The sequence below is a fragment of the Augochlora pura genome, chromosome 6 (assembly GCF_028453695.1).
Source record: "Augochlora pura isolate Apur16 chromosome 6, APUR_v2.2.1, whole genome shotgun sequence".
Taxonomy (NCBI): Eukaryota; Metazoa; Arthropoda; class Insecta; order Hymenoptera; family Halictidae; genus Augochlora; species Augochlora pura.
The window spans coordinates 3890041-3900371 of NC_135777.1; the positions used below are offsets into that span (position 1 = coordinate 3890041).

The window sequence follows — 10331 nt, forward strand, 5'->3', positions numbered from 1 at the left end:
ATCGACGTGAGATCGCGAGATCCTGAAGATTTTTCACGGGTCTCGTCGGCCGACATTCCATCGTCGCGACCCTCGTCACCGCGCCGGCCATCGATTTTTATAAATTTAGAGGGCGATTTTTAAACGACCAGCCGCCCTCGTCGCCGACACAGAAAAACCACCCCCGCGCGCGGCCCAGAAGCAGACACGATCGCGGACGATCGTTATCGTTACCCGATTATTATCCTGGTAGAACTCGAGCGTTATCGGCGACCGAAAAGCCGCGCGAACACCGCCACTAGCCATTATATCCCATCTCTCGATCGTTATCCCATTCAACGAGTTATGCTGTAACCCAGGCCGCGTACCATCGCCGTCGCTTGATCATCCACGATCGCACTTTCACCCTCCCCCGCCGAGCCGTCGATCTTCCGACGTGTTCGGAAATTGGTGAAGTTCGGGGACTTCTTTCCGGGTAATTACTCGACTACGGATTTTATGCGTTTTTCGGCGAACTCGAAATGTTATTGGATATGCGAGAAAGATAATTGCCTCCTTCTGTCGACGAAATTATTAAGGGTGGAAAAGTGGAAAACGGTTAATACGATTGTCACTTGAATCGTACTGAGATGAACGAATAAAGAAATAAACGAAGACGTAGATATAGAAATGAATAAAGAAATGAACGAAAAAATAATTATAGAAATGCATAAAGAAATGAATGAAGAGTCGAATGAAGGAATAAATGAAGGAAATTATGAAATACATGAGGAAGTAAATATAGAAATGAATAGAAAAATGAACGAAGAAATAAATACTGAAACGCGTAAAGAAATAAATGAAGAAATAAATGTAGAAATTAATAAAAAGAAGAAATGATTGGAGAAATAAATGCAGAAATGCATAAAGAAATGAATGAAGAAACAAGTATACAAAGTAAATGGAAAAGTGAACGAAGAAGTAAATAACGGAAGGAAGAAGGAAATAAATAATTTCCGAGCGAGCGCCATGTGGAAATATTACATGCCGTGCGTCTCCGTCTTAATTTAGCGAAACGAAATTCGTGTTTTTGCCGGCGCGTCTTCCTTTCGCAAGGAAATCGGTGGCAGCGAGGGCGGGGGAGGGGGGAGGGGGTGCGGTTAGTTAGAGGGGGCGTGTAAACACGGTTACAAGTATATTTGGCAAAGGTAGCGCCGACAGGGCCTCCACCTGCGTCGCGCCGAGTTCTCGTTAAAACGCGCGAGGATAGGAGTCGCGTGAAACGGTGTCTCGCACTCGCGAGGAAATATGGCCGGGTAGCTTTCGGAGTGGATTTCAACCAGCAGGCATCCGGTATTAATTCTTCCGCGGAGAATATCTTACATATGCCGCGAGGAATTCAGGAGATCCCGGGACCCCGGGACCCAGCGATCCCCGGTGCTCCACATATCCGAGCATACCGCCACCGTCAGTCTGCAAGCTGTGCTTTGTAATTTCATCCTTCCGCTGTCTTTCGCGACGCCCCGGAGAACACCGGCAACTTCACAGGCGAGACGCTACGTCGGGCACATGCGGCACCCCCGATTGATTCGCCCTCTTGGCATTCATGCCTGTTCGCGGCTCCAACGACGGAAACCCCGTGGCCCGAGTACATTCCTGCATTTCTAGCAAATTGTTAATTTTGTATTGGTTGTATCTAAGAGAAGGTTAATCAGTTTTCATTGAATTGAATTTAAAAAGAATTTTTCAAGAATAAATTCATACAGTTTCTGGGCGGAGAAAAACCCAAAAACGGGAGGGGCTATACGCAAAAGGGGTTGGGCTAATACAAAATGGGGAAGGGCCGGTACAAAAGTGGGAGGGATCAACCGCAAAGGGAGGATGTTAATGCAAAGATTGGTGGAGTCGGTACAATAAGGGAGGAGCTGATACAAAAGAGGTTGCCTCGGTGCTTAAGGTTTATTGCAAAAGGAAGACGGGCTAATGAAAAGGTAGGGGGCCAAGACAAAAGGAGGAAGCCCCGATAAAAAAGAGAGAGGGTACAATCTCAAAATAGGAGGTGTCAAGCCCAAAAGGGAGATGGTCAAATGGGCTATACTAATACAAAAATGGGAGGAGTCGATACAAGGAAGGAGGAGCTAATACAAATGGAGGCCTCTATAAAAAAGGAGGGGCCAATGAAAAGGTAGAGGGCCAATATAAAAGAACCAGGGTCTAATAAAAAAGTGGGAGGGTCAAATTTCAAAGTGGGAGGGGCCAACCCCAAAGGAGGAGGAGCTGTGTGTTGAAATTTTGTACTGACGAATGTTTCTTGGTCAACTATTAAATGGTATAGTAATTAAAAATCTCTAATGGTAATTTTGATCATCTTGATCGATAACACCGATAGAGAGTATGTTGTTAAAATTGTATAAATAAAATTACTAATGCATAGCGTTGTCAAGGAGGACTGCCGATCGTGTAATAACCCAATAATAATCCCCAAAATTTGTAATCGCACCTTTTCAATTATTTTCTATAATATGTAACACATAAAAATAATATTAGTAAAAATATTAATATAAAACCTATAACAATAGCAATAATAATATATAGCACGTTCCTTGAAATTTTGAAAGTAACAAATCCAATTTGATCTGATTTGACTCGCGCCGAAAAATAGGGGATGGGTCTCGCCCTACAGTAAAGACGTTATCAGACTCTTTGGAAGGGAGTAAGAGCTCTGTTGTCTGCTCTAAACGGAGCATCTGCTCTAAACTCCTATCCGCCTTTAAACAGCATCCAGGATTCCGACGTTATCTACTTCGGTAATTAAACTTTCACCGAAGAGTTGGCGAAGCATCGCCGAAGTTTTGCGATCTTTGTGTTTTATTCAGCGGCCCCCCCCCCCCCCCCCCCCCCCCACCGTTTTTAACGGGTCACTTATCCGTGAGCCAGTATTCCGTTTAAGTTACACCCTATCATCTTAACAGTACCTTAACTGAACCAGACAGATACGGCAAGGAAGCTTGAAGCGTCAACATTCCTGATAATTCTGTTACAGAAATTCTATTGGCAACGACTAATCGTTTTAAATGAATCTGTTGACTTCTTCACGGAAACGTGGCGTACGATATTAATTGTAACCAATGATTCAAAATTAAATTATAACTTCCGCTTGTGAATTATACAACAGATTCCGTTGAACTCTGCTTCATAACTTTACTTATGCAATTTTAATATAATAACTTAGATAACTTTTAATTTGCATAAATTGCGAGAGCCGATAACACTTTTCCTCTCATTAACTAATTATCTTTAATCATTCTTTCCTTACACATTTGATCCTTTATCGATTCATGAGTTCTTTTCTTGAATCATTTACCCCTTTGTATAAATATTTCACGCTTTTTCAAATCATCCGTTCCTTTCTTTAACCATTCGATCCTCGTATTGAATCACGTGCTCTCCCCTTTAATCCTTCACTCCTTTGTATAATTGTTTCTCTCTTTTTTTTAAATCATTCGTTCCTTTCTCTAATCGTTCGATCTTTTCTTCAACCGCGTGTTTCTTTAACAACGTTTACCCACCCTCGAATCACATTTCCCTTTCGTTAATGATCTCAGCGAAGCGATACACATTAACGTTCCCCCAGTTCCCCGGTGGATTTCCATTGTTTTAAATCGCGACCGCTCGTTCGCGCCGGAAACGCGTAAAATCCGCGGTTATATCGCGGGCACGGCCGAATTCGAGGGAACGCGCGCAGCAGGGGTAGTAACAAGTTCCGCGTAGGAAGCGCGCGCTTAGAAGTGGCTCGCTAGTTGCCAGCTAGACGAATCAAAGCGCGCCTGGTTTAATGGTAACTAATTATACGGGCTGTTGTTTCGTTTTACGTGTTTCGGAGTCGTGCTGTACAACCGGGCTCTCTCTCTCTCTCTCTCTCTCTCTCTCTCTCTCTCTTCGCGGCGCATTGTAACACGGCCGCCCCGACAGAGAGAGAGAGAGAGCCCGGCCGCGATGTAAAGGTATACTTAACAACCATATCCACCGTGTTTCGTGAATAATGGAATCACGGTGCGCTACCCGCCTCGCGTCCTTCGCCGAAGAAAAGAGCCCCGTCACAAGGGGTGGAATAAAAAACAAATCTAACGAAACCTTGAATCGGGGTTAGGGTCGCGCGGTCTCAGTGGGAGAGAAATAGAGAGAGAGAGAGAGAGAGATCGGTCGATCGACGATGCCAGGCCGCGCGATTCCGCACAAAGCTCGCGACATTATTGTTGCCTCCGTGCTTTCGTTTATCTCGCCCCGAGAGGGCCACCGCTGCGGCCAGGCGGCACAGCGAGCGCGAAAGGAGCAGCGGTTCCGCGCGTACTTTACTGTTCCCGTTCACGAAACCGAGGCCGGCGATTACGTCGGAACGTTGACCGAACGAGTAATTCGTCGTGGAGCGGACACTCGGCCTGGGAACCGGGCCTGAACCCGATGTCGAAGGTAAACAGAAGCTCTCTCCTTGGCCATGGCGCGCGACCGGGGAACAAAATTTTCGATCGGTTCTTTTTCTCGCTCCAGCTGCGGCTGGCCCTCCGCGATAACACTGCTGCTCTCCGCGGCACCGGGCATACTCGCCGCAGTGTTTCTCAACCCTTTTGTCGACGCGGTCCGGCAACCCCCTCCCGCCTTATTCCCATGAAACGCCACTCTTCATAACGGCACTCACCGGCCGACAGACGGCCGATTCAATTATTCCGCGCGGTAATTCGCTCTGCTTCCAGCCCGTGGAATCTTTCGACTTTCCTCTTTCCAGTTGGATACCGTCGGGCGATAGGCGGGCGGTCGGGGGCCCCGTTAATAAAGGTCGCGAGTTGCCGCGAGTCGATGGTGCTTGACGCGGATTCGCGGCGGCTTACGGTCCACGGGACGTGACGTCGTAAACGGCCCCGCTGACCAGAGTCGGACGCAATCCCGGATTTAGGATCTTACGAGCTAGCGGAGCCTCGATTACCACGGGCCGTCTCACGGTTTCGTGGGATTTAGGGGTAGCACAGGCGGGGGGTGCACCCCGAGAGGCAAGGTTTGTGCGGCACGAGGACCGATCGCCGTATAGATGGATAGCGGATCGAAGCGTTTCAATCCGATCGAAGTGTGTGTCGGGATCCTTTGAAACGTCCCCCCTCCGTCCGTGTGTGTGCGTCAGCGTCGCCGGTATGAATAATTAACGCGGAGCGATACAAGGTAATCTATTCCGTGGCGGACAGAGAGAGAGAGAGAGAGAGAGAGAAAGAGGAGGAGTGGGCGCGACGTGATTCGAACGAGTAAATAAAGAAACGGGCCGCTTACCTGACAGCATGTAATCCTGGTCTCGTGTTCCTCTCCCTTTCCTCCGGAGGCATTTATCTGCATTATCTTCCCGGCGGACTTCTCGCGGTGAGAACGTCTGATATACTGGTCGCCACCCCCATTGCTGCTGGCTCACGATACCATCCACAAAATGTAATACACCGCGCACTGTCGACCCCCCCCTCTCTCTCTCTCTCTCTCTCTATCTATCTCTATCTATCTTTCTCTCTCTCTCTCTGATCTGTTTCGGAGACTCTCGGACACTCTCCTCCGGTTTTCCTCTTTAACTCGTCGTCGATTCTCTCTGGCTGGTCGCGCGAGAGTTCACAGATCGAGAGACGACGCGAGAGAGAGGATGATCCAGAGATGGTGGAGGCGTGCGAGATGTTGTAAAGAGCGAAAGACGGACCGGTCAGTGAGGGCGGTCGATAGACGGTCGCGTTGCCGCGTTGTCTGCCGCGGCACGATCACGGGGGACCATGGCCCCGGGGCCAGTCCTCGAGTCCGCTTTCCGAACAGATCGCGAGAGGAGAGGACGAGGGCCACGGGGCGCTGCACACGGCGCGGCGGCTGGCACCGCAGGCTGGAAGCGGATCGCAGTCCGCGGCGATCGCGTCGACGAACGGGACGATCAACGGCGGCCTTAATCGCGATCGGCCCAGAAAGATCGGGACCGAGATGCCGTGGGACTCGCGGCGGTGGAGGATCGACCGCGACCGAGCGGCCACGTTCGCCGGATGCAGCGCGAATGGAGGGCTGGTCCTGCGCGGCAGCGCGCTCACACGGTCGTCCGGTAAACTGACAGCCCACCCCTGACAGACCTCCGAACTACCAGCCACCCCATACCCCCCACCCGCGATCCTCCTCCGCCCTTCCGAGCGTGCGCCTTGACGCCACCCTCGCTCCTTCACCCCTGTGTACCACCGCCGACGTGCTCTACTTCGCGTGTACCGACTAGCGATGGGCATTCGATATTCTCTCTGCCGCAAGTTTTCGAGCGACTCAAAGCTCGACTGGACTCGACTCGACTCGACTCGACTCGACCCGACCCGACTCGGCTCGTGCCGTCTGCCATTGCCGAGCACAAGACCCCGCCGAGGAATGTCGCTCGATTTAGCCTCGCCTCCTGTCGTACGTCTCGCCGGAACAGCCCCGAGACACACCGAACACGCTCGCAATAGCCTGTTCAACCCGCCTCGCAGCACGCGAGTGTCCTCGGCCTCGGGAGACCACGCCAGGCCGGGCCTCCTCTTTCGGTAAACAACGTGCAACCGGGTTACGCGGTGGACAATCCTTTTGGGTTTGTTTAAGCGCCGTGCTGACGCTCCGGATACTCTAATGTGGGGCAGGGATCGTTGGTAGAAGCTGCCGGATTTTGACTGCCGCGAGGGAAATAAGGAGCTCTGCGACGGGCTACTTAGCAGTCAGCAAAGTCAGCGGGACACTTAGCTAAGGCAAATAGCGAAAGGAGATTCCGATTGGATCAAAATTACTCCCAGGTTGGTGCGATAGAAGGTGCTGGGACTTGGCTAGAAGTCAGGAGAGTGGTGCTTTGCTGAGGGCTACTTGCCGAGACTCGCTAAAGCGAATAGTAAAAGGGGCTGGATTCGATCGGAATACTCATAAGGTGTCTGTAGGAAGTACCGTGATAGGGTAAAAGTCAGGAGAGCGTGGGGGCCTTGCTATGGGATACTTAGCAGTCACGCTAAGACGCTAAGCCAAGAAACAAAAGAGACTGATAATTCCACTTACATGTTCCGAGGGTTGCTATGAAAGCTGCTAGATTATGCTACAAGTCCTGAGAATATGATAACTTGTCAAGAGTACTTATTATTACTAGTGATGTTAAAATTAAAATAAAGAAGAAACGAGATTAATTTAATCAAAGTATTCTTTGTTAAAGCTATTTAATAATAGTACTAAGAGTAAGAGAGTGATTTCATCAAAGCATTTCCACTTAAATATTCTACGAATAACAAAGTGGAAATGTAAAATCCTGGATTTGGCTAGATCTGGGGAAAGTAAGGAGTCTTGCCAAGGCGACTTCATGGTAGCACGAGTAAGCCTAAGTAAGGTAAAGAACTAATGAAACTGGTTTGGTCAAAGTAGTCTCGCTTATCTCCAGGTTACGACAAAAGATGCTGGATTTGACTAGAACTGAAGAGAGCTGTCTTAGCAAGGCTCCTTGCTCCCCCCACCCCCACCCCCCACTCTTATCCGAATCCAGCCCCTTCGACGCAGCTCTGGAAACAAGCAGGGACACTTTGATCGAACCAGTCTCGTTTGTTCACCGTTACAGCTGCTACATCTCAATTTGTCGTTAATGTAAGCGAATCGATGAATGATGGGCATCTATGGTTACCTCCTCGTCAACTAGCTCTTGGTTGTCCACGCCCCATGCGTTAGTTCCATCCCTTGCACTTGTTTCACAGTTACTGTGGAATAAATTGTTACCAATAAACTCCTGCACCGGACAGAAAATTTATTACAAGGTAACCTTTGGTGTTTAAACGTTAACGACGGACCAGTAAAATTAATTACGGTAAAAACAATATTTAGTAGATTACGTTCGAAATCTTCTTAACGAGTCTGACACGATATTACCGTAGCAAAGGGTAAACGCTCTAACGTGGACGCAAGTGGAAACTATTTAATCCAGCAGGCTGCTCTAACCATAGGTAATTTACCCGAGTTTGTACCCAGAGGAAGCAAATGGATTAACAGTTCGAATAGGGTATCCGTTGTTTGCCGTTTCTTAACTAGCCGTTGGACGTCCTCGCCCCATGCATTAGTTTAACCCGAACCTCTCTAATGTGGACAGAAGCGAGAGCTGTTGAGTCGAGTCTGTTCTGTTCTCTCGCGTTGGCGATCCGTCCGAATTTGTAGGCAGAGGAAGCAAACGGATGAACAGCGGAGATAGCCGTATCTGTGGTAGCCTGTCCGATAACTAGCACTTGGACGTCCTCGCCTCGTGCATTAGTTCAATCTGGACCCCCGAACGCGAGTCCAACTGGAGCTGCTTTAAACTACTCTCTGCTTTATTCTATACTGTAGCTAATCTGCCCGAACTTCCACCCAGAGCAAATAATGTAGAATAAATGGAGACAGGCTATCCGTAGAGATGGCTGCTTCATAATTAGCTTTTGGATGTCCTGCTCCCCGCCTCGGTTCAATCTGGATGCTCCAACGTGGATTCAAGTTATGGAGCTGTTTCGACTGTTTTATTCGGCCGCGTTAACAATTTGAATTTGACGTCAGGTGAAGCGAACGCAGGAACAATGGGAACGTGGTACCAGTGATCACCTTCGCCTACTCTTGGACATCCTTTCTCCATGCGTCATTTTAATCCAGAGGCTCCAACGTGGACACAAGTGGGGAGCTGTTTAAACCGGTCCGTTTTATACTCCATTCCATGTAATCTGAATTTGTCCCCGGAGGATTTAAATGGATGATCGCCGAAGATGGAGCACTTCCGGTTCGCTGCTTCGATCACCGGCTCCTAAATCTCCCCGCTCCGCGACGCGCTTTTTCACCAGGACTTTCGCTGGTTTATGACTACAGTCTCGGGATTATGATCTTTAACGCGACCCCGGATCCACCGGCACCCGACCCAGGGACGTCGCTAGCCCAGAAATTGCCCTTCGTCCCCTATCTGCGCCCGGTGAAAGACAGCGGGCCAAATAACCTCGATCGTATCTGGCCAGCCTACATCGCGTCCACGTAACGTTCGTCGCTAAAAGACTCTTCGCTTTTGCTTCTATCCCGATCAAGTGGGCTCGCTGATTTGTCAAGAGAAGGATCCGCCTCGTCGATTCCACGGGAAGTGCCTCGCCGATGATCTTAATCGGCCGCTCGAAACGTAGCCGTCGTCCTCTGATCTTCGGCGCTATCTAATTATTGGGCCGACTGAAACTTCCATTCTCCCATTGGATGCTCTTTGTCCCGTTTTAATTGGCCGGGTCCGACGTATCGACGGACGACGCTTGAACGCGTCTTCGTCTCGCGTAATCTGGTTACATTTCGAATGCATTCCTTTCAGATTTAAATCCCCCGTTTTCGATTCCAAGTTTTCATATTTTCTCCAGTGTAGCTGCTACCTTATTATTAATATTATTATTACTATTATTATTATTATTATTAATATTATTATTATTAATATTATTATTATTATTATTATTAAACTGTGGAATTTTATGCGAAATAAAAATTGTTTGTATCAATTGTCGAGGCGAGAGAGACGGGTCGCTGGTGTCTGAATCATTTAAATAAGTCGCAATCAACGCGGCGACGTTCTTAGTTTGTTTTAATGCGCCGTTTTAAATTACGCTCGTTCCGTTTTTGTCGGAAACTCGTAAAATCCGCGGTTTAATTAGCGTACATTCTCTCCCGTCGGTAAATGAAGTTACGTGTTTATTTATTCATTTGTAAATGGACGTGCTCGTCGGAATTCTTTCGGTTTTCGAGTTCCGGCGTGTCCACCACGCGGGGAACCAGTATCGTTCCACTGTTCTCCTGATATTTTCCGGTTTTTCCGAAAAATATGTGGCGCCGTGCTTGTCAACGACCCTCCATCGTGGCTGGATGCACCTTAAACCGGTGTAACGGGACTCGCGGCGTAAATGATGTATTACTCGATTAAGAGTAAATTAATTGCGAGTTAGTTAATTATTTAATTATGTATTCGTATCGGGTAACGCGAACGTGTGCCGAATATCGCTGCGACCCTCTGTCGGGAAGGGGCGCGAACTAAAATTTCATCCCCCGGAGCCGACACGTTCGATCAACGGTGCGCGCCGCGCCCGACATAAATTCACGTTTATTAACGTCGAACAGTTGTTCCACGCATTAAACAGGCGAATGACGCTTATTGCATTCGAAAACGATACCGTTCGACCGTCGCTTCCACCCGCGTGCCACCCCTGTACCTTCGGAGCAATCGATGCCCTCGAAAAGTATAACGCCGCGTCCCGCTGACACGTTCCTGTAAAACGTGAAAAAAAGGAATTCCGTGGCATCCATAAAACAAGAGTTTAATGCCGGCGTGCACTTACCCGATG

General features: G+C 48.7%; 1 protein-coding gene across 1 annotated transcript in view; it reads right to left on the reverse strand.

Moving 5' to 3' along the window:
- The window catches only part of Gaba-b-r2 (gamma-aminobutyric acid type B receptor subunit 2), a 182484-nt gene extending 176389 nt beyond the window's left edge, over positions 1–6095 (reverse strand). The window contains exon 1 of the mRNA XM_078182739.1: positions 5275–6095. The gene's annotated coding sequence lies outside the window, so the exon portion shown is untranslated. The remainder of the gene's footprint in view (positions 1–5274) is intronic.
- Positions 6096–10331: the final 4236 nt, after the last annotated feature.